Source organism: Lagenorhynchus albirostris, chromosome 9 (assembly GCF_949774975.1).
Source record: "Lagenorhynchus albirostris chromosome 9, mLagAlb1.1, whole genome shotgun sequence".
NCBI lineage: Eukaryota > Metazoa > Chordata > Mammalia > Artiodactyla > Delphinidae > Lagenorhynchus > Lagenorhynchus albirostris.
The window spans coordinates 42,238,373-42,262,820 of record NC_083103.1 but is presented as its reverse complement, the minus strand read 5'-3'; the positions used below and the strand labels follow the sequence as shown (position 1 = coordinate 42,262,820).

The window sequence follows — 24,448 nt, the reverse complement described above, 5'->3', positions numbered from 1 at the left end:
GTACAAGAGGGGGCTTTTTCTCTTTGGGGGCAACTGTTGGTACCCTGGGGTCCCTGGGATCTTCCTGCCCTGCTCTGGTTGGTTCACCTGTTCATAAGCCACTGCATCTCTGTCAGCAGCTGGGTGCCGACACTTTGTGCAGGGCCAGTCTGACTCGTCTGTCAGTCTTGTATCAGGTTGCTCTACGGAAGAGCTTTAAACCCAGAGACTGGCAGACTCAGATTCAAGTGTCAGCTCAGCCCCTAACTCTCTGTGTGGCCTTGGCCAAGATGCTTGTTCTCACTGGGGCTCACTTTCTTTATCTGCCAGGCTATCAGCAAACAAGCGAAATCCCTGTGTTCTAGGCTAGAGCCCCTTAAATCCCTCCTGCCTTGGGGCGGGATTAGCCTCAGAGGCTTAGGAAGGGCCGAGCCCTCCAGTGGGAGCCTGGTGGCAACGCTGTGGAAAGGCCAAGGCTTGACTTTAAGTATCTTAGGCGTTTGAAAATTGTTTTCTCACCCAGAGATTGATTCATTCTGCAATGGAAGGGTTCTCTTCTCCATTCCCCTTGCCTGCTTTGGGATAGAATTCCTGAAATGACCTTGGCTTTGGGGCGCCTTTCCTATCTCCCATTCTGTACTCCTAAGTAGGGTCCCTGCCCCATGCCCAGGCTTCACATTTTCCTACCACCAGCCCCTCTGGCCCTGTTTACTGAGATTTTCTCTCAGCTTTCCCCTAATTTTCCTTGCTTCTTACTTCTAACCTGCGACCTAATCTGCCCAGCTGGGGCAACCTTAGTGGCACAAACACATATCCCTACACATTGCATCCCCTTTCCTCTTAAGATGATATCCTCAGCGTTTTTCCATGTGGCTCCCTCGTTTTCAGCATGCTTCTTTAAGATGGCTGCATAACTATCAAGGGAATGCCCTCAATAAGACGTGAGCTTGTTATGGGGCATTTAGATTACTTCTAATTTTTGCTCTTTCAGCTCATGCTGCATTAAGCCGTCTTTGTGTATTACAGAATCATTTCATTAGTTTGGCATTTATCTAGCTAATGGCAATGGCCCAAGATTAGATGGAGAATCAGAATTTTTTTTTCCAAGAAGAATGAGGATATATTCAAATTTTACTTTAAATGCTAGGAAGGTCTTTGTCATGTTTTCCATGAATGAAGAAGCAGGCTAACAGTAATGTGAAACTAGATGTAAGTGAAAGGCTGTGTATTTACAAGTAATACATGGCTTGTTTGTTCTTAAGTGTGGAGGTGAGCCCAGTACATTCTCTTAAGGAGTAATCTACCTGCTCAAATTGAGGAATTATGTGTCCCTATATCTTTGGCACTTTATTTAAAACAATAACAAAATAAAATAAACAATGATCTCTTCTTAAGGATGTTTTTAAGAAGTAGCCTAAAACAAAAAGTAAATAGGATTTTTGAGGGAAGAAAACATGTCTCCCTAAGACAGAGTGAGCCTGTCAGGAAGTACTCTTAGAAGTGGAAGCAGGTTGCAAACTTGCCAAAATGTTGGCTTTTTGTTGGCCATTAGGAAATGGCTAGAATGAAACTGAGAAACAAATATGACTGACTTGGTTCCCTGTATTCTTTTTTTTGGCTGCATTGGGTCTTCGTTGCTGCACGTGGGCTTTCTCTAGTTGCGGTGAGCTGGGGCTACTCTTCGTTGCAGTGTGCAGTCTTCTCATTGTGGTGGCTTCTCTTGTTGTGGAGCACAGGCTCTAGGCATGCGGGCTTCAGTAGTTGTGGCTCGCGGGCTCTAGAGCACAGGCTCAGTAGTTGTGGCGCATGGGTTTAGTTGCTCCACGGCATGTGGGATCTTTCTGGACCAGGGCTCGAACCCGTGTCCCCTGCATTGGCAGGTGGATTCTTAACTACTGTGCCACCAGGGAAGTTCCCCCGTATTCTTTTTAACCTGAAATCTGTGTTGGCTTTGGGGTGATGGGGGAGGCTTCCCCTGTCCTGCTGATCTGTTGTTGTTTTAGTCTCTGTAGATTGTTATGTAGACCCAGGCTTTAGGCTCTGCATTTCAGCTTAACCCAGCAAATGTTGACTGAGTCTTTACAGTGTATAAGGTTACAGGGGATAAAAATTTGGGAAGAAAAAACCCAATGCACCACTGTTTCTGAGGAGTTCATGAACTGGGAGTGGGAAGGTAAGACACATCTAAAATTAATGATTATTCAAGCGAGATTAAGAAGAGGGCCCTGGGAGAAGTCCGCCCCACCCTGTTAGAGAAGGGAGGTATTCCATCTCATTGGACAGCTGGGGTGAGGGAATATAGAAAGGTGTTAAAGAGTGGTTGCTTTTGTCAGCACCTTAAGGCCTGGCTGAGATAGACATTCACAGGAAAAGTGAAAGGCCTGAGTAGAGGAAGCGGAGGTAGAAGGACATGGTGTATGTTTGGGGTTTGGCTGAAACAATGGGCTCATGTAATAGTGGTCATAGCTAGCACATTATGGAGTGTATCAGGTGCGAGGCATGGTTCTAAGACCTTTATCTATATTAGCTCATTTTATCCCTGCAGTGACCCAAGTGAGGTCTTCTATAATTGTCTCCATTTTACAGATGAAGAAATAGACATAAAACAATTTATTATCTGTCCAAGACCATAGTGCTGTACAGCTAAGATCAGACCCAGTTGGTCTGGCTCCAGAATATCTGCCTCTAACCACCAAGCTGTCCTGCCTCCAATAGAGGGGAAGAACAGGCACTAGAACCAGAAAGGTGGGTAGACATCCTATCGTAGAGGCTTGGGGTACCAATGTTTAGAGGTGCAGAGGTGGAAGAGGGGGCCAGAGACGGAGATGAGAGGGATCGCAGTGGTGGGTATGGGGGAGTTTGTGAGAGCTGTGAGGGGCCACAGGAAGAAGGAGTTTCAAAAAGGGGGTTTGTCAACAAGGCCCAGCACTGCAGAGAGTTCCAGGAGGTGAGATCTGAGAGCAGGTCTGAGCCAGTGAAAGCTGAGAGGGCCTGGGAGAGGGGTTGGTCAGGCTGCAGACACAAAGGGCAATGGAAGGGTTCTGCAGGGTTCTGCAGGGTTCTGACTGAGGTGCTGCTCACTCCAGGATGCTGTGTATTTTGAAGATGGTGAAGCAGGTGCAGACATTGGCTATGATTGTCCGTGTCCTCTTAGTAGAAAGACGAGAGCATGACAGAGAAGGGCAGGTGAGAGCTGGCACTGCTAATTTGGCAAACTCAGTGGCTTTTCTGCAGCCTAATGATTTCTGAAAGCTATTTGCTATGCTTAGGCACAAGTGTGACTGCCTCATCTGAATGCTGTAGCGATCACTGTTTTTCCTGGAAAATTGGGCCCATGTAGGCTCTGTGTGTCGTTTATTTGAGTTCCATTTTTATAGCCTTATTACCTTGTCCTCATGATGCAAGCGGCCTCTCTTTTCTGGAGCTTTGCTGTGAAAATTGTTTCTTAAAAGGCACAAAGTGATCTCTCATCATTGGGGTTGTGCTCTCTCCAGAGCAGTGCTTTTCTGCAGACTTTTCATCACCCCTGACACCAGTTGTCATGTTTTTCTGATCGTTTGCAATTTACTGAGAACTTTTAGGCTGCTCTTGAATTTCACTACCTAGGTGTTTGCCACGATTTCTTCTAGAAGAGTTTGTGCATGTAAATAATCCATTCAGTTTCTTCCTCTCTGATAGGTGTCCTACCAGTGACTTTGCCAGCACCTGACACCCAGTCTTGTCCTCTGGCCTTGAGTTGACAGTGCTGGTAATTAGCGTGTATGGAGCCTGAGCTGTTTCCAGGCACTATACTGAAAGATTTATGTTCATGATCTTAATTATTCCCAGTCTCTATAAAGAAGGTACTGTTACCCCCATTTTACAGTTGAAGGAAATGAGTCTTACAGAGGGAGAGTAACTTGCCTCAGGTCACACAGGTAGTAAATGGCAGAGTGGGCCTCCACCCAGGCCTTTCTGACCTTGGAGCCCATGTAGTCCATTCATTCATTCATTTATTCATTCATTCAACAACACATGATTATCTACAACATTCCAAGCACTGTTCTAGACCCAGGGGATACGACAAAAAAAAGCAAAAATTCCTGCCTTCAGCTTACATTCAAATTTGGGGAGGTAGAGAAAAAAATAATAAATAAAATATACAGTACGCTATATGGTAATAAGGACTGTGGAGAAAAAGAAAGCAAGGCAGTCAGCTAAGAAGCGTTGGGAGCATTTTAAATAGAGCAATCAAAGAAGGCCTCATTGAGAAGGAGACCAAATTGTTAGGTTGAATAGCAAACAGCCCCCCAAATCTCAGCATATCAACCCAAGAGAACTTTTATTTCTCATATAGAAAAGTTCCAATGTGGCTGCTCCTGGTTAAGCAGGCACCCTTCCTGGTGGTTATTGAGGGACCCACACTTCTTCTATCTTGTGGCTCTGCCCTTTTCAAGGCCCTCAGATTCCTTTCCATTCAGCTGGAGGGTGAGGAAAAAGAGAGAGGACTTTGTGGGGAGGTTTTTATGGGCCAGTCTGGAAGAAGCATGCATCCCTCCCACCCAGAACTCAGTCACACTCAGTGTACTCCTAACTGCAAGGAGGGCTGGGAAATGTAGTCCAGCCATGTGCTCACAAGGTAAAAAAAAAGGGTTTTGGTGAACTCATAGTATAGTGGTGAATGAGGGGAAGAAGTGAGTCGTGGGTTTAACTGGGATAGAGCATTAGGCATGGGAACAGCAAGTAAAGGTGGCTAAGGTGGCTGGAGTGGAGCGAGGAGAAGATGAGGACATGGTGGAAAGTGAAGGCAGGGAAGTGAAGGGGGCCAGGCCATTAAGGTCATTGTCAGGACTTGGTTGCATTGTGAGTGACTGATCTGAGTTGCATCATGAAAGGCTCACCCTGACTACTGTGTTGAGGGAGGACTCAGGGAGAGAAGTCGAGTCTGTTGCCGTTCGTTACCCAGTGAGTGGTGAGAGCAGCCAGGTCCCGAGTGGTCGTGATGGTGGAGGTGCGGAGTAGTGGTTGGATTTGAGATCTGTTCTGAAAGTGGAACAACAGGTTTTGCTGCGGGGTTGGTGGTGGTGTGTGACAGAAAGAAAGGAATCGGGATAGTTCTGAGATTTTTGGCTTTTGCTTAATGACTGTTAGACTCACTTTCTACCCACAGAAGTAAAAAGAGGGGGAAAGTTTTTGAAAAAAGATATCTGGACGCCCTCTGGGCCCTGATGTATCTCGCGTAGCCTCTTCTCCTCCACAGTACTTTCTTTAGCACAGATGGGCAATTCTTTTCCACAACGGAGCTTTCAGACAGAGGGAGGACATCTGTAGCTCCTCCCAGCACAGAGCCTGGATGGAACAACTTTGGCAATGGTCTCACATCATTGCCTGGGATCTTTGGACTGAGTCTTGGGACCCCTTGGACTGATGTGGAAGGGACCCAGCATCCCCCTGGGTAACCAAGAGATACCTGCAGAGGCCACTTCCAATCCATGCTGTGTGTAATGTAAGAATATAAGTGTGTTTGGGAGTGGAAGCGGAAGCAGTTTTCCTGGTTCTTACTTGGCAATCATGACCCGCCAAGGCAGAAATGAGAGATGGAATTTTTCAGTAGATGGTGCTCCCATTAGGAGCATAAGAGGAAGAAAGTCTATCTTAAACAGAGCAGGGTACGAGCTGTGGCAGCAAATATTGCATGCCTACTAGGTGCTGGGCACTGGCTGGGTATTTTGGTTTCATTGGAGAGGGAAACAAATGTACTGTTCCTGCCCTCCTGACAGAGTAGACCCATGTGGCTAGATCATACAGTGATTTGCTGGAAGAAATTATATTTACACCTGAGTGTTTCTTTCATTTTCTTTTTTTTCTTTTCTTTTTCTTTTTTTAGTGATTGTGAATGGTACTGTATTTTTAATTTCAGTGTCCACATGTTCATTGCTAGTATACAGAAAAACAATTGAGTTTTTATTTTGTATCCTACATCCTAGATAAACTCGCTAATTAGTTGCAGGCTTTTTTTTTTTTTGTATATTCCACAGGATTTTCTATCTAGACAATCACATAATCTACAAATACAGATGATTTCTTCCTTTCCAATCTGTTTTATTTCCGTTTGTTGCCTCTTGTGCTGGCTCTTTGCTGAGTAAGAGTGGGCAGCATTGCCTATTCCTAATCCTGGGGGGCAGCATTCAGTCTTTCACCATTAAGTGTATGGTTAGCTGTAGATGATTTTTGCACATGTCATTTGCACTTTGTTGTATGGGTGTGGGTGGGACCATGGGGTTTTCTGTGGTGTTTGGCTGATATAGGGCAGTTACTATCTAAAAGTTGTCTATCTTGCTCGAGGCAGCAAGCTTTTGTTGGAGCCTTTTTCATCTGTGCTTGTTGGCATCTCCAGGTTTTTCCGTTCCAAGTGAGGCAAAAAGAAAATGCAGGCCACTCACCATGGTGTCCTTCCTCCAGGCCTGAGGCCCCTCACTGGTCTGCCTTCTTCACTCTGCCTTTCAGAGTCCTCTCTTGTTTGTTTTACATATCACGTGCAGGGGTTTTTGTTGTGCACAGCAGGTGGAATAGGGAAAGGTGTGTCTACCGCATCCTCCCGGAAGTGGAAGTGGTTGGGAGAAATTAGAGGATTGGGTTGAAGCCAGTGTGCGAAGGGCCTTCACGCCAGGGGTTTGACTCTGTAGGTGGCAGGAGGGATGTTGGAGGTTCAACTCTGCAGCAGTGTGCAGGGATGGGGAGGGGAGTGGCAGAGAGACCCGGAGGCTGGTGCCTGGGCCCAGGGAGGTGAGGATGCATTTCTGGACTGCGACAGCAGACGTGGGGCAGAAAGGAAGAAGGGAGAGTCCATGCGGGCCACAAGGAAGTCCGAGGACCAGGTGAGTCTGAGGTTTCTAGCTGGGCAACTAGCTAGGAGATTGGGGAGCTAGGGGAGTGGTGTAAGTGTAACAGGGTAGGTATATTCTAGGCCTTTTAGAGCATGACCGGAAGATTGGACTAACTGTGCTTCCCTTCAGGGCCGGCTCCGCAGAGTAAGCCTGGCTGCTGTGTAAAACCCAAGGAGCACACATTCTGGGCAGAGGAAACATTGTGGGGAAAGGCACAGATACAGGAAACGTCATGGCGGGCCTGTTGGGACTCCAGCTAGCTGAGGCATAAGTGGGTAGTTCTTGGTTCCATAACTGGGAAGGGTGCTGTAGGAGTTCACAAAAGCAAGAGGTTCTGGAATGGGAGTTGATGCTGCTGGTGGTCTATCTGGCACCTTACATTCTTTGTGTGTTGACATCAGTCTTTCCTACTGCAGACAGGCCACCCTCCCTGGGGGGCACCACTGCTGACAGCTCCCACTCACCAATTCCAGTGAAGGGAGAGCTCCTTTCTCTGCATGCATATACTGATCCTAGAGAAAGGCTATGGTTGGCCCAGCTTGGGCGATGTGCTTGTCCTTTTTGACCTATCCCTGTTGCAGGGAGTAGACTAATCTGAGCCGGATGGTTTACCCACCCCCATTAGATCAAGCCAGGCCTTTTTTTTTTTTTTTTGGCCACACTGCATGGCTTGCAGGATCTCAGTTCCCCGACCAGGGATTGAACCCGGGCCATGGCAGTGAAAGCTCGGAATCCTAACCACTAGGCCACCAGGGGGCTCGCAAGCAAGGACTTTTAAGGAAGAAGGCAGAAGAAAAGCATCTACGGAAGATAGAAAAGAATATTTACTATGGTTCACTGTATAATATCTTCTGAAGAATTTATAGTATGGCAATGTAGGAACTCTTTGGAGAGTTTTAAAGCAGGGGACTTGATCAAATTTAGGTTTTCTTAAAATTATCACTGTGTAAAGTTGTAGTTGGAAATAAGTAAATGAGGAGAGCTGGGGAGACTGGTAGAGAGGCTGCTGCTGTAGTTCTGGGGAGAACAGATGAGACCTGAGCTAATTCAAGTCCTTGGATCCTTATGTCATTTGGACTTCACCCTCCAGCCACAGCGTCGAGCGGTTGAGGAGGGGGACAGAGTCTGGAGACAATTAGGCAAATAAGGCGTGGTGAACAGCTGGAGGGGGCAGGGGGTGCTTCAGGAGGACTCACCACCAGCACCAACTGTTCCCTGAGAGGCTAGCTTTCTCTTTGGAAACTAGTCATTAAGTGGTGGCAGACTTGACATATCTTTCTTATTGCTTCTTAAGAAATGTGGGTGTTACTGGCTTCTTGTGGTGTCCTAACTGGAAAAGGAAGCTGATTGATTCTACTTTTCTCCCTTTAAAAAGTTTCCTTTCTTTAAGGAATCAGATAATAGGAGGTGTGTCAGGACTGCCAGTGGAGAAGTAGATGGTTGAGAGGAAGATGCAGGCCTGAAGGCCCTGCCTCCCCCATCGCTGCCCCAGGGCCTGCAGGTCTGCTCTGGAAACATTTATCCTTTTGGCATTGTCCTTGCTGGGAAGGCTTGCAAGAATTTTAAGCAAAGAAATGACATAATCTGATTTATGTTGTAACAGATTCCCTCCTGTATTGAGAATAGGCTATGGGTGGAAGTGGGAGTGACACCAAAAATAGAAGCAGGGAAAGCAGGGACACCAATTAGGAGGCTATTGCAATAATCTAGGCTGGTAATGGTGGAGGAGGTGAGAAATGGTCACATTGTGAATATATTTTGAAGGTAAAAACCAGAGGATTGGACAGAGAATAAGAGAGAAAGAGACGAGACAAGACGAGAATGACTCCGAATCTTTGGCCTGGGCAACTGGAAGACCATGGCCTTAAACTGAGATGGATAAGATTCTGGAGGGGCAGGTCTGGGGGAAGATCAGGGGTCTGTGTGAGACGTGTCAAGTTTGAGACATGGAACACATCTCACACAGACCTCCTGTCCACTTGACATCTTACCTGAAACAGGCAGTAGGATATATTAGCCAGGAGTCCAGAGGCGAGGTCTGCACTTGGAGAGAAATCTGGGCATCCTCAGCCTATAGGTAATATGAGACTAGGTGAGATCACCCAGGGGGTGATTGAAGGAATACAGAGAAGACAGGAGAACCAGGACCGAGCCCTGGGGCACTCTTACATTAAGAGGTGGGGAGATGAGGAAGAACCAGCAAAGGGAAAGAACAGCCAGTGAGGTAGATGGAAAACCCAGAGTGCTAGCCTGGAAGCCAAGTGAAGAGAGTAGTCAAACAAGAGGGCATGATTCACTGGTAGCAAAAGCTGTAAGAGGAGGACTCAAGACTCACCCTTTGGATCTAACAACATGGAGGAGAAGCTAAATGCGTGCTTTTGGACCCAAACTTAGCCTTTCAAATAAGTCATAGTTCCCGCCTTGAAGGAGAATACAGGTGTGCAAAAAAGGGTCATTTAAGATTGATTGAAACAAGTCTGAGAAAGATGTGAAGATAGTATCGTGGGAGCCCAGCAGAAACAGACAGTACTTCTGGCTTTTGTGGGGAGGGTTGAGGTCAGATTAATTCATGTCTTCATTCGTTCAATGATTCATTCATTCATTCCACAAAAACTTTTTGAGTGCCATGGACTGAGAGGAAGGGAGAAGGTAGAGTTGTTGTTTAACGGGTATAAAGGTTCAGTTTTGCAGATGAAAAAAAAGTTCTGGAGATGACTGGTAGTAGTTGCACAACAATGTGAATGTGTGTAATACCACTGAACTGCACACTTTAAAATGGCTAAGCTTGTAAATTTTGTTATGTGTGTTTTACCACCACATACGCACACACACACAAAATCAGAAAGGAAAAAAAAATCTTATTGAGCCCCACCATGACCTTGGTTGGGAATATGATGTTGAAATGGAAGTCATTTCAGTAGAAGGAGATCATGTGGAGAGAAGGGGAGGAAGACATCCAGCTGGAAGGAATGCTGAGAGAAGGGTCTGGGCACCAGTCCTATCTGTCTAGATTGAAGCATCCGCTGGGGGAGATCACAGGAGCTGAGGCTGCAGACTCAGGCTGAGCCAGTTGCTGCAGGCCTGGCAGCCTGGCTGTGGAGTTGGGCTTGCCTTCTTAGGTTCTGGGAGCCTCTAAAGGTTTCTGCCCATGGGAGTGTCATTCCAGAGATGTGCATTTAGAAGCTTAATCTCATTAATCCTTCCTGTTAAACCCGTTGCCTATTAAAAGCACTCGGATTGAAGCATGCATTTCTCTGATGAAAATTGCAGCCTAGCAGAATTTTAGATGCCTGGGCATGTGTTCATGAATTGAGTAGGTTATTTTTCCACCCATTTTACAAATATTTATTGAGGACTGTCTAAATGCCCGTAGTATTCTAGGCACTGGAGGTAAGGGAAGGGGTGAATTTCTCAGATCACTTCTCTTGATAAGCCTACAGTCTAGGGACCCCATTCCCAAATAAGAAATTATGCTACATTGTACCGCATGTTACCATAAATGTCTCACCGAGGTTCCATGGGAGCCGAGAGGAGGGTGCCTGGCCTGTCAGGGACACTGGGATGGCTTCCAGGGAAAGGCTGTCCAGTGGATTTGAAGGATGAGCAGTATTTTCTAGGCAGAGAAGCAGAGGTAGACATCCTGGGAGGACAGTAAATCAAAACTTATTGGGGTTGTAAATTTAAAGAAAACATGTAAATATTCTCTTTTAAAGTTAAACTCTTATTTCATTGGCTTTTAGGTGGTGCTGGCTAGAGTGCATGCTTTTGGACCCAAGCTTAACTTTTCAAATGTGGAATGCTAGGCCTTCATTGGTAAGTTTGTTTGATGCCTTCTTACCAAATTATGCTGTCAAGGATTGGTATTTGGAATGAAGGGCAAGGTAGTTATCATTGGTGCTGCTCTGTGAAGGGTACCAAGCCTGGACCCTAGAGAAGCCTACAGTATAGGTGGAAAAGATCCACAGGAGAAGTGGATCCCACTGTAGGTTTCTGCAGTAGGTGCAGAGGGAGAAGCCAGAGGAGAAACACCCAGGGGTGCAAGGGATGGACGCAGCTGGCCTCACAGAGAGGTGCAGCTTTGGCTGCATTTTGAAGGATGGACCAGTCCGGGGGGGAGTGAAATAAGCTTTTCAGGCTTGAGAAGGTGGGTGTAAGATGTAAAGAAAGTGGGCTCAGCAGAAGACCCACAGGAACAAAAACTTCATCCAAAGGGGTGGTGAGTAAGAACTTCTTCAGGATCTGCTGGTGGTTGATTATTCTATTCTAGACCAGGGTCAGCAAATTTTTCCTGTAAAGGATCAGATGGTAAATATTTTTGGCTTCCTAGGCCATATGGTTTCTGTCATAGCTACTCAACTCTGCCATTATAGTGGGAAAGCAGCCATAGTTAATATGTGTATGACGGTGTGGCTGTGTTCCAAAAAAGCTTTATTTACAGAAACAGGTCGTGGGCCGGATTTGGCCTGTGGGCTATAGTTTGCCCACTCCTTTTCTAGACCCTGAATGCTGTGCTGGGCTAAGGCACTTGGACTTTGTCCTGAAGGCAGTGGGAAGCCATTGAAGTTATTTGGGGCAAAGAAGTGAAATGGCCGAAGTAACAAGTTAGGAGCATTCATCTGATAGCTGGACAAGAAGCATGGGTCCTGTTCCAAGGCAGCAGTAGCAATCCAGGTGTGAGGTCATGTGGTTAACAGTGCTTAAAATGGAGAAAAGGTCCAATAGGAGAGATATTGCAAAGGAAGAATGGTAGGATTTATGGTCTTCTTAGACTTTAAAGACAGGAGCCAAAGAAGATGAAAGTTTAAACTTGATAGTTCACAATGGTAACATTGACAGAAATGTGGCTATTGGGGATGGAGAAGGGTAGTTGATGCGTCCAGTTGTTGATACACTGAATTTGAGATGGTACTGATTCATCCACAGGATATGTCTAGTAGGCAATTAGAAATTCAGGGCTGGGGACTTCCCAGGCAGTCCAGTGGTTAAGACTTCACCTTCCAATGCAGCGGGTGCGGGTTTGATCCCTGCTTGAGGAACTAAGATCCCACATGCCTTGTGGCCAAAATACCAAAACATAAAACAGAAGCATTTTTGTAACAAATTCAATAAAGACTTTAAAAATTGTCCACATCGGGACTTCCCTGGTGGCACTGTAGTTAAGAACCTGCCTGCCAGTGCTGGGGACACGGGTTTGATCCCTGGTCCGGGAAGATCCCACATGCTGCGGAGCAATTAAGCCCGTGTGCCACAACTACTGAGCCTGCACTCTAGAGCCCGCGAGCCACAACTACTGAGCCCATGAGCCACAACTACTGAAGCTCACGTGCCTAGAGCCCGTGCTCTGCAACAAGAGAAGCCACTGTGATGAGTAGTCCCCACTCACCACATCTAGAGAAAGCCCATGCGCAGCAACGAAGACCCAGCGCAGCCAAAAATAAATAAATAAATTTATTTATTTATTTTAAAAAATGGTCCACATCAAAAAAAATCTTTAAAAAAAAAAGAAATGCAGGGCTGAAGCCAGGGCTGGGAAGGGTAGGTCTAGAGGTGTAGAACAGAAACCATAGGATTAATAAGTTCTCCCCGTGATGAGCAGAGGGCTGAAGGAGAGAGTCCCAGGAAGGGAGGAGGATGGGACAGCAGAGACCACAGAGAAGGGACCTGAGGGAAGGCTGCCGAATTGGTGACAAGGTGGCTACCGCTGGCCTTGAGAATGAGATGTGGGGAGGGGGGAATGGAGGAGGAAGCCAGGTTGCACAGGGTCCATCATAAATGACGGGTAAAGAATCAGATATATTAGTAAAAGTGACCACTTACGGAGAGTTTGGATGGTAAAAGAACGGAGACACAAAGATTTCAGCGTCTGCATGCCAAAATAACCCTTTCTTTAGCTTTGAGGCAAGCAAAGCAAGCCACGACCAGTTCACTTGTCCGTCTCTGGAGCCAAGTGTGTTTGGGAGTTTGTGTGTACCTTGGGCTTGTGATTGCGTTCTTATGCTTTCTTTGAGGTGTGGTGTTCTGAGCTCTGTCATAACTTGCACCAACGGAATCTAGCCCATGTTTGGACCCTTGCCATGAGACAAGATGTGATCTGTTGGGGAAATAGTTGCATTTGCCTGAGTTGGAGGAGAAAATAGGGTAGAGCAAGAAACGGAAATTAAACTCCTTACTGCAGAGTCTGCCCAAGTATGGGAATTTGCGATAATTCCTCAAGTCGCTCAACTAGATAGCAATTTATGTGCCAAGCATTTCGAGTGTATGTTCCTTGGTTTGAATTCTGAGTAGTCTTTGGGTCGGTTTTTGCAAATATAGCAGTTAGAGATGGAGTCATAAAAGCAACAGGTGGAACTGGTTTGGAGCCTCCGTTTAGTAAAGTCTCACTATATCCCAGGCATAGTGCCGAGTACTCTGTAGGTATCATTTTATTTCATCTTTGCAACCACCTGTGAAAGAGGAATTAGTGTTCCTACTTCAGCAATAAGGAAATTAAATCACAAGAGGTTGCCTGAGGTTACAAGGGATTTGAACCCAGACCTATCTGACCCCCTTAGTTTAGGCCACTTTCTGTTTTCTCCCAGCTGGGTCTGGAATTTCTCCTCCAACTTACATAGAAGGACTGGAGACAGAATGAGTTCTTAAGGTTAAATATTCAGAGGCTGTGGTGGGTATTTCTGCTCCTTAGGAGTCTATTAAAAGTGTGGAGGCAGTATGGGATCCTTGGGGGAGACTAAGGCCAAACTTCAAACACTAACTGTTTCCCCTGCTGAAATTTTCATTTAGTTGCAGAAGGTGGCAGGTTTGGGCTTGGAAAGGAAATCTCACTAGAAGGCATGACAGTCAGATTCCAGTCCTAGCTCTAAGGCAGTTATAATCTACTTTTTGTTTAAATACTTGCATCTCTCTCTGCTCACCTCCAACTTCAAGGTCCGAGGCCAGGGTCCTGCGTTGACTTGTTTCCCACCGTACCCCCAGCATCCAGCCTGGTATCAGGCGTGTAGCATGTGCTGATTGAATATTTGTTGTTTCTAGCGAGCCAGGCAACTTGGGACAAGGAGCTTCACCTCTGTGTGCTAGGCACTGCCGTCGGCACTGCAGTTTTGCAGGTGACACAGGACAGGTTCTGTCCTCGTGAGGCAGATGAGCCAGCAGGGGAGACAGACAGAATAGACAGGTGAGATGTGCAGTCTGAGGTCAGGCAGGCAGGATAATCCTCTGAAAAAAGTCGTAATAATGCACTTCGGGGTGACTGCAGATATGTCGTCTAAGCTGTCCACTCTGTTCTAATTCTTTTGCTTGCCTGTGGTTGCTAGCATCCAGCTAACTGCTCCCCCCAGCGAGAGCTCCCTCCTGGGGCCAGAGCAGCCTCCTGCCTCTGGCAGGGCTGAGCGCTCCCCTCCTGGCCCCTCTCCTCTGCTCACTCTCCTGTCTGGCCTGCCACCCCCTGGTTCTCCTCCAACTCCGTAGACCTCGACTCCGCAGCTTGCTGTGCCGGTTCTCTTTTCTCTACCTTTAGCTTAATAAAGTTTTGCTTGATCCCTTTCTGGTCAGTCCCAGTATTCTTCCCCGGTGAGCTCATCCACTGTTCACCTCTCTCCTGAAGTCACCCAGATCTGCAGATCCAGCCCAGAACCTCTGCCCAGCCCTCCTTCCTAGCTCCTATCCTGTGGGCACCTCCAACTCAGCCCTCGCCTGGTACCCAGTGTGTCTGTCTCCCTGTGGTGCCTGCCTGGGGTGGGACTGCACCCCCTCAGTCATGTCGACTGCAGGAGTCACCCTTGGCTTTGTCCTTTCCCTCAGCTGTCGTCTTCCATTGGTTACCTTTTCTGGAAGAGCCCGTGTTCTAATTTGTCACTCCCTGCCCACCCCTTCGTTTAGGACTCCTCATTTGGATTGTTTCAGCAGCCTCTTGGTTGGTCTCCCCGGGCACACTTTTGTCCTCCTTCAGTCCACCTCCACTTCCTAGCAGCATGATGTTTCTAACTCACACATCTATCATGGCTTTCTCCTGCTTAAAATTCTCCAGGGGCTCCTCATTGCTTATAGAATAGAACTTAAACCCCCACAGCGGGCCTGCAGTCTTTTCATAACTGGCCTTTGGCCACCTTCCCTATTTCACTTTTTCCCTAACCCGTATTTCTCACATCAGCCCGGCCTCTCAACAGCCATCACTTCCTGGTGCCTTTGCCAGAACTGGGCCCTTTCCTGAGAATGACCCACCCCCTGCTCCCCATTTCGCTAACTCGGGTCAAGTTTCTGATTTTCTGGACACCTTCCTTCCCCACCCTGCACTTCTCTGTGACCTGGAGGTGACCTTCCTCCTGGCTTCCAGAACACCCTGCATCTCTCTCTCTCCCAAAACATTTATTGGCGTAACTGTTGATTTACTATCTGTTATGCTCAGTAAACTGAGCTCCTTAAGGGTGGGGAACACACATACACACACACACACACACACACACGCACACACACATCTCTGGGTTCTCGGTGCCAGCACTATGTACCTGGTTCAGGAAGTGTTTGTTGAAAGAGTGAGGATAGCAAAGTCTGTTTGTGCAGCCAAACAACAGATTTATAACGTGATCAAATGTATTTGAAACTGGAGGTTCATTGGCTATTGAGTTGGGTGGGGCCTCCTTGCTTCTCAGTTTTGATGGCAGGATAGGTTGTTGTGGGCCTGGGTTTGTGGTTGCCTATTGCATCTCTCAGCCTACTGAGGCCTCGGGAATATATCTTCTCTATATTCTTTGCCCCTGACTTTTTTATTTTTAACTCCCGTTGTTGATGGGATAGTAAAGCAATGCAAAGTGAAAAATAGTCCATCAAGGAATGCTGAGGAGTAAGGTCCACCCAGCTTCCTGGATGAATCCCAAGTTTCCTAAATTAGCCAAAATAATGATTCTTGCTAACCACTGACAGCTTCTCCCTTTCACATTCAAGCTGAGAGTGCTTTTCTGGCTGGGGGATGAGGATAGCTGGTGGTCCTTTGTGGAGGTGCCCGACGGCATCTTTATCTTCATTTGGAACCTTGTAAAGTCCTCAGTGAATCCTGAGGAGTAGCAAATAGGAAGAGGCTCTGAGCACAGGGATGCCAGATCTGTGTCTGTATTTACCATGGGAGCTGCTGTGATGCACCTAGGTGCTAGGCTGGTACCTTCTCATGTTTTCATGTGGGGCTTTCAGTTTGATGCTGTTGCCTCTCCTTCACTTCCTGGTTCTGCCACAGAACTGGGAAATTGTGCGGAGAATGCAGGTTTTCTTTGGGGGTTCACAGTTATCTGGGAAGGCTTCCTTGAAGCAAAAGCCATTTTCAACACAGACGTGTCCTACTGACCAGGGTGCTCCAGCGGGCACTTGGGGCTGCTTTTCTTGCCTGGAAATACTGATGATGCTGCTGCTTTCCCTTTCAGGGACTTTCCAGAAGCTCTTCCCTCAGCATGGAATGCATTTTCCTTCTGCTTTGCTTGGTTCATGCCCATTCAGCCTTCAGATATCAGCTGATTTGCTTCTTCTCGGGAAGCCTTCCCTGACCTTGATAAGAAACCTAGGTCTTATCATCACCATTACTGTTATCACTTCATACTGCTTATTGATTGCTCACAATGGGGCAGACATTGTCAAAGTGCTTGGTGGGTAACCACTTAGTATTAGGGCCTCAGTAGGTGTTGGCTGAGGTCAGGGTTATCATTATTACCCCAAAGATACCTTTCAAGGAAACTGGGGCCCAGATCAGTTGTGGGCATGCGAGCAGGGTTTGTCCCCAGGTGCCTGACTGGGTCTGTGCTTCTGCCCATTCTTCTCTACTCTGCAGGCCCCTCTGCCAGGCCTTCAGCAGCCCATCCTCCCACTCATTTCAGCACTCACCCCAGAGGCCATTTTATGTTTGTTTGTGTGGTTATAGATGAATGAATGTTCATTCTCCCACTGGGCAGCCTGGTAAGCCCCAGGACGGCAGGAGCCTGACCTCTAGGCAGGCACTCAGGGCAGAGTTGACCGACAGCCTGCCTGCCTAGACAGCCGCTCACCCGCTGGATCTCCTTGCCCCTTGCATCACAAGAGTCTGGGCTGTGAACATGAACTCCCTGGGGGGGTCCCCACAATTTAGCCTGCACCCTCCCCTCCTGTTTCCGTGTGAGAGCTAGTGGTGCTAAGGAAGCATCTGTCCCTAGCTGGGTCTGTCCCTTTGCCTTTCCTCCACCTTGTGAACCCGTCCTCATCCTTGTATAAAGAAGTCGACCCCTTTCTTCCCCCAGGACAGAGCCCTCACCTGTCCTCTGCTCCTCTGGACCTGCACGCGCTCGGGATGGCTCTGACCACAATGGGCCATCCTGACCTGTGTTCCTGTCCTCCTTGTCCTTCTGCAGCTGCTCAGGACCATCCCTGGTGTGGCCTCTGTGACCGGGCAGTGTCTTGTATAGTCAGGGCTGAGGGGGCCACAGAGGGGGTAAGAGGACCGAAGTTACTACCCTAAGAGCCGTTGCACCATGATTCTGAGTGTGTGGGGTGTACCTGTGCTGGTGAGCATGTATGGGGGGGTGTGTGTTTCTTGCTCGATGTTTTTACTTGCATAATTTATCCTCGTGCACATTAGAGACCATGCCTCCTTCTCTCGGGTCTAATGTAGGGCTCTGAATAATAGATATTTCAGAGCTGTTGGCTAAACAGATCTTTCCTCCTCTCTCTAGCTGAAGGCGCCTCCCCTTTTCCCCATCCCCACTTTGGTACCTCTCCGACCATTTCATAGGGTTGTTGTGACTATCAGGACCCCCTTCCCAGACCCCATTCAGACAGCAGTGATGTGAAAGCCCCATCTAGACCTTGGCAGGCTGGCAGAGCGCCAGGCTACATTGCCCAAGCTGGCAGCAGGGAAGCCCGGTCCCCCAGGGGCACCTCACCAGGCCTCCGGGGCCCCAGCTGGCTGAGCTCTGAGAGATTCACACTGGTTTTGAGTGGGAAAAATAAAAATTAAAAATGGTTTCTGACCAAGTGGGGAAAGTGGGCATGGGCAGGGGCGGGGTGGGGAGCAGGAGGACGCTAGCCACGGCTTCCGGCTTCCTTACATCTTTTTTTCTTTTTTTTTTTTGCGGTACGTGGGCCTCTCACTGTTGCGGCCTCTCCCGCTGCGGAGCACAGGCTCCGGACGTGCAGGCTCAGCGGCCATGGCTCACGGGCCCAGCCGTTCCGCGGCATGTGGGATCTTCCCGGACCGGGGCACGAACCCGTGTCCCCTGCATCGGCAGGCGGACTCTCAACCAGTGTGCCACCAGGGAAGCCCCTGGCTTCCTTACATTTGCTGGAAACAAACTGAGATCACCCTACAGCCTCTGGGACACCCAGCACAATGGTCTCAGGCCCTGGAAGCAGACCTGCTTCACGGTGTCGGCTCTGCACCTACTAGTGGTGGGGCTTAAGACAGATCACCCACGCTCTCTAAGCCTCAGTTTTCTCACCTGTATAACAGGATGATGATCATAGTAATCACCTCTGTGAGGTCCTTGTGAGGGTGAAATGAAAACATGCTTAGCACTGTACACGGTGTGTAGAAAATGCCAAATATTTGTTATCATTTTACTGTTGTTTTTGAAAAGTAGCATTGTCAATAATTGTAAGAAGACTTTGGACAGCATACAAAGTCTAAAATGCACAGGTAAAGGCTGTGAGCAGTAAATGAGATGGGTGTGTGGGAAAAGCACTTTGTGAATTGCAAATTGTGTGCAGATATTATTATTAGCACAAATAACTCTTTTATTGTTTTGGCTTTGAAAAAAATGACAGAGCACAATTTTATGATGTTGAGTCTAAGTTCTTTACTGGTTTTGGTTTTTGTTTTGGAGGGAGATTTGTCAGACAGGCCTTAATTGGAATCTTGACCAGAGGCTGTGTGACCCACATTGGTGATCCCAGGTGCCCAATGTCTGACGAGCCCCTGGCGCAGAGGATCAGTTCTGTGGCTGCTCATATTATTTTAAATTTTTTATGATAAACTTTTAATACATAGTGGTATAGTAAGTTCTCGTAAGTCCATTGATGTAAATTGTGGGCATTTGCTTAGGACAAATTCCTGAGAATTTGCTCAAGAAATTCTCACTCTCAGAGTTTTGTACCTAATATAGCTGAAGAAATGTAAGCAATTTATTCAGCGTTTGATGTAGACAAATACCACTGCTTTCTCAAGTATGTTAGAAATATTTTCTTAACATCAACTGCTTGCCTTTCTTGTGTTTATCTCCATCCCATACCATTTCATTGTCTCCTCCCATCCTTCCAAAAACGAAATCAAACAAAAATTTAAAATGTAGATACTTTTAGACAGAGGTTGAAAATTCTCTACTTATTGGCTGCATCTGGCCTGCAGATGTATTTTGTTAAGTGCTCACAATGTTTTAAAACCTTTAAGTTAGTGGGTAACATTTAAAAGTTGGTAGATATTATCTAGAAATCTGGATTTCCAGATCTTTACAAAAATCCGAAAGTCTAGCAGCGCTGGACCCTCATGGCGGTGATGAAGTATGGTGGGCCCTCTTATGGGGACATGTTTCTCCAGTTGCCCGGCCCTGCCCAAGCCCCTGCTCCTGTACATGGCCTGTAGGTAACTGAGTTTGTAATCTGTGCTAAATGTAACCAACATTTCTTAGACACTGTGCATCAGTTTAGAATTATTTTTACCGGCAGCGTTGACCATAGAGAAGATTATTTCACTTGCTAAGTTTTCATTTTTATAAGCCAAGTAGCTATAGTGTTTTATTTAGGCTCTTTTGGGTTTAGTAGAATCACCTTCTCTCCTCCCTGTGAATTTTCCTCATTAGTAATTTTGAAAGAGTCTTCAGCCAGACTTACAAGTCAGTGTAAAATGTTGGATAAGGCAGGGTATACATTTTGATTGCTTCTATTTAAGGGAGGTTGAACACAAGTGACCTGCTTTAATTCAGTAATTTATGATGTAAATTTGAACAATTGAAGATACTTAGTCGTTTTTAGCCATCTCATTGAAATAGTTGTAATTGGCAGAATCCTTATTGAAAGAGGAGTTTGGGATTCTTAACACTGGAGACCATCCCCATTTGTAGGCTTTTCTCAGGCAAGCCCATACCCCCTTCCAGCCTGTGAGCACGCACAGAAATGGGGGCATATGCAGGAGGGGGGCGGTGCTGAGCCCCACAGTGTTTACTTTAGGGGAGTCCTTGAAAGCAATTTTTTAAATTACTATTATCCTGTGAGCTTTAAAAAATTTTTTGCCATCATGAAAGAGTATACACTTGTAACAAATTTAGACAGCCCTGAAGAAGTGCATTAACATAAAGGAAGAAGGTCTTCTGTGACACCCGCCTCCCCACTCCCAACCTTCCCCTGAGATTGGCACTTTTTGGTGGGTATAGTCCTGGACTTTTTCATTTGCTTGTATCCCCTTAACTCCTACCTCCTTTGCCCTCATGCCCAACATACACGTTTTTACTTTTGTAGAAATAGACTCTCTCTATACCTATAGTTCTGCAGTTTTCCTTTTTTTTTGAAGCTAACTGTCAATTGTTACGGTTTTCTTTTCAAGTCCATATGTACAGATAAATGTACCTTATTATGTGTAACAGTTGTACTCCATGGTATGGGTGCATTTTAAGCTTATTTAATCATCCCTGTATTGGTAGACACCCAGGTTGTTGCCGATTTTTGTGCAACCATTGCTGCTGGGGAAATTGTTACACCGACCTGTGAACTTCTGCATGAAATTTTTCTGCTCATAGACACCTGAAAGTGGGACTTTTGGCCTAAGTAGTTTGCCATCTAAAATTTGAATCAATATTGCCTAATCGCCCTCCAAAAAGGCTGTACCAGTTCATGCTCCTTTTAAGAGTATCCAATTATGGCTCCAATAATCTAGTTTTTTGCTTAACCATGCATGAGAAAAGTAAACTTTAAAAACTCACAAATATGCCATCAAAATGACACATTTGTCTTAGAAAAGCATTCGAAATATATAGCTATAGATTTAATTAAATGATTTTCATACCTAGTGATGGTTATCATCCTGCAAGGTGACAAAAATGTTCCCCAACTGTTGTTACCAATTTAATTATTAAATACTTATGTGAGGATTTCAGTTGTGCCAGGGAGCCTTTGGAAGAATAACAGACAAATCACGGCTTCCTTTTCCACTGGTCCGCCAGGGCTGCCTTGTCTTTCCTTACAAGGGCTGAGCGCTCAGGACGGAGGTCGGATCAGCATTTAAATGGGAGTGCCAGGCCTTGGGGAGGGGGAGACAGCAGTGATGTGGTGAAGTACCCGAGGATTCCCAGCATCCCCTCCTTACACATGAAGCCGTTTTACATTGACAGGTTCTTCCCACATGTATTTTCTCATAGGATCCATATGACCTCCCTGTGAAGCAGGCACTCCCCTCTCCCCTCATTTATATCTGGAAACGCTTAGGGTCAAAGGTCTGACTTAGTGAGTGTCACACAGATGGTCAGGGTCAGTGCACTGGACCGGGTGTTCTGACTCCAGATATGGCGGAGTCAGAGCCCTGTGAGGCTGAGTGGTAGTTTTTTGCCTATAGGACACCGTAGACGTTTCCTTTACTGAACTGGGGGCGGAGAAAGGAAAGGGAAGTGATATTCCCAGACTTCCTGCGTTCATTTTTGTCCACAGCTTTCTCCTAGCAGTGCTAACATTTACAGTCATGTTCTCGAATATTTCCTTAGCCTTTGGGAGGGATCTGTGAATTCTTGACCAGGGGCCTTAACTGATCACAGGTGGTTGAGAACTGCTGACTATATCTCCTCCTTAAAAAGGACAGGTCTCAGGAGATGGTCAGCTTACTGCCTACTAACTGTGTGTAAAATTTTGAATTTCGTCTTCTCCAGAGACCTCTTTTCTGCCTCTCTGACCTTGTGTCTGGCTCTTGCTAACAGGTTACCCTGTATTGGCCAAAGCTCCTTAGCAGTAACCTCACTTGTGAGCCTGCAGGTAAATTTGATGCCCGGACCACTTATCCTTCCAGGATGCCGTCAGCTTCGTTAGATCCAAGCAGGGGTCTGGTCTAGTGTAAACAGGGATCTGGAGTCAGGTAGAGCGGGTTCAAATCCTGGCCCCCTCGCTTTTACTACTAGCAGTGTGAACCTCTCACTGTTGACCTTATGTCTCTGAGCCTCAGTATCCTTTTTCTACAAAATAGTGATAATGATTCTCTCATACAGGCATTTTGAGAAATACGTGAATGAAGATTTGAAAGGTGCCTCTCAGATGTTCAGTGCAGAATAGACACTTTATAAATGTGAGTCCTCTCTCATTTTCCTCTATAGAAAGAAGGTTCTCCTCTGGGGATGCTCCAAACTGGTAGCTGCTGGCTGGGGATCCTGGGATCAGGGCAAGGCCTTTAAGAAATAAATGACAGGGTGTGGGCACAGTGTTCCAAGGACCTGGCCTTCGAGTCAGAGACTGTCGTTCCAGCTTCATCCTGCTGGTGACTCCCCGGTAACAGTGGGTAAACCTCATCCCCACTCCAGAGCTGCATTTCCTCAGTGTGACCTGGGGCTCAGGTGCTCCCTAACCATCCTGCTCGCTGCCGTAGGAGCTCCTGTGATGGAGCAGGACTTTGGAGTGTACTGGAAGGGATGCAGGCCTTGGTCTGAGGAAGACCTGAGTGTGGCTGGCTCCCGTACCTCCCAGGTCTGTGGCCTTGGGCACATCCACTAACCTCTCTGACACTTGTTGTCTGCATCTGTAAAGCAAGGCAAGTAGGACCCACTTCCAGGCTCACTGTTTGGACGACGGGAGTCCCTGGGAACAAGGTCAGTTTCCTTCCCTCTGTCTCCGACTCCTGAGTGCTTTGGTTGGGGATTTGCCAGGGTTTCTGCAGAGGAAACCCAAAACACCTTCCCTAGGTGCAGTGCTCATCACACCTCCAGCACCCTGAGATTCTTGACTCCCGGATTTCTTGAAGTTCCTTTATGTGGTCGAGAAACTCCTCAAAGGAAGCGTACAGCCCACTGAGCTTTGCTGGTGCCTCCGTGACAGCGCCTTCCTTTCTTGCCCTGTCTCGGCTGCAGACAGCAGCTGCAGCGTGAGTCAGTTGCTTGTGTATAAATTCTTCTGCATCTCTCTGCAGAGAGAACTCCATTCATTTAGCCAGTGTTCGCCGTGCCCAGGCCTCATGCGAGGAGGTGGGATATGGAGAGGAATTGACTCACAGCCACTGCTCGCAAGAGCTCACAGGGGGAAAGGTGCAAATAGACAGTATGACACACGAGCTGTGCTGTCACCCAGGCATGTCATAGGGTGCGATGGGAGAAGAGGACCGAGTGGCCTCTCCTGGGGACCCAGCACACAAGAGATGACTTCGAGCAAGTCTTTAGAGGTGAGGAGGAGTCCACACTGCAGAAGTCCAGGCAGAGTGAGCCAGGAAGCAGGAGCCACGGGGCAGAGGCCAGAGCCCTGAGGGAGGTCACACTGGCTATCTGTCTGGAGCTGGGGCACGGGGCGAGGACCCAAGTTGCCACGTCCTGGCGGTCATGTGCACACTGATGACCTTTTGGGACCTTTCTCCTGAGCCCTCAACTCACATACCCACTGCTCACCCAGCATCCACCCCTCAGTGTGTATGGGCATTCCAGACCCAACATAACGAAATAGAAGTTTTAGGCAGAAATGTGACCCTCCCCAGTCTCCCCCGTGTTATGTGGCCCCACCATTTACCTGGTTACCCAGGCCCAAAATGTAGGTTTCACCTTTGACCCTGCTCCTTCCCTCGCTCCTCACCTTGTGTGTTTACAATGTTGACAGCTGTTCTATCACAGTATATCCTGAAAGCCGCCACACCTCCCTCCCCTTGTCCAGAGGTCCCCTATCTCTCAACAGGTCTCCCTGCTTCCACTCTGGCCCCACTGCGAGCAGCCTCCCACACAAACAGAATGACCTTTATTTATTTATTTTTTCTAAGTATTTATTTATTTATTTGGTTGTACTGGGTCTTAGCTGTAGCAGGTGGGCTCCTTAGCTGTGGCTTGCCAGCTCCTTAGTTGCAGCAGGCAGGCTCCTTAGTTGTGGCTCGAGGCCTCCTTAGTTGTGGCATGCGAACTCTTAGTTGCAGCATGCATGTGGGATCTAGTTCCCCGACCAGGGATAGAACCCAGGGCCCCCGAATGGGGAGCTTCGAGTCTCAACCACTGCACCACCAGGGAAGTCCCCCAGAATGACCTTCTAAAAAGTAAATAAGATCACAGCACTCCCCTGCTCAAAACACTCCAGTGGCTTCCTAGCATCCTTGGAGTAGAATCTGAACTCCCTGCCCTGTCCTTCCTGCCCCTCCTAGTTCTCTGGTCTCATTTCTTAGCACTCTCTGCTTTGCTCACTCCATTCCAGCCCCTGTGTCTTTCTTGCTGTTCCTCTTTCTTGCCTCAGGGCCTTTCCACTAGCTGTTTTCTGCCTGGATTACTCTTCCCCAGCAATCCTCCCTTCACTCTGTTCTGGTCTGTGTTCAAGTGGTCTTTCCTCTATTTAAAAGGCACTGTCCTACCCCACCCCTTACACCATCACTCTGTTCTCTTACTCTGCTTTATTTTTCTTCATTAGCACGTGATTTTATATTATAGATTTATTTGTATTCTTTATCC

General features: G+C 47.3%; 1 protein-coding gene across 1 annotated transcript in view; it reads left to right on the top strand.

Annotated features, from left to right (window-relative positions):
- The first annotated feature begins 5,999 nt into the window (after positions 1–5,999).
- Positions 6,000–24,448, top strand: part of BMAL1 (basic helix-loop-helix ARNT like 1) — a 77,939-nt gene continuing 59,490 nt past the window's right edge. The window contains exons 1-2 of the mRNA XM_060159629.1: positions 6,000–6,836; positions 10,586–10,658. The gene's annotated coding sequence lies outside the window, so the exon portion shown is untranslated. The remainder of the gene's footprint in view (positions 6,837–10,585; positions 10,659–24,448) is intronic.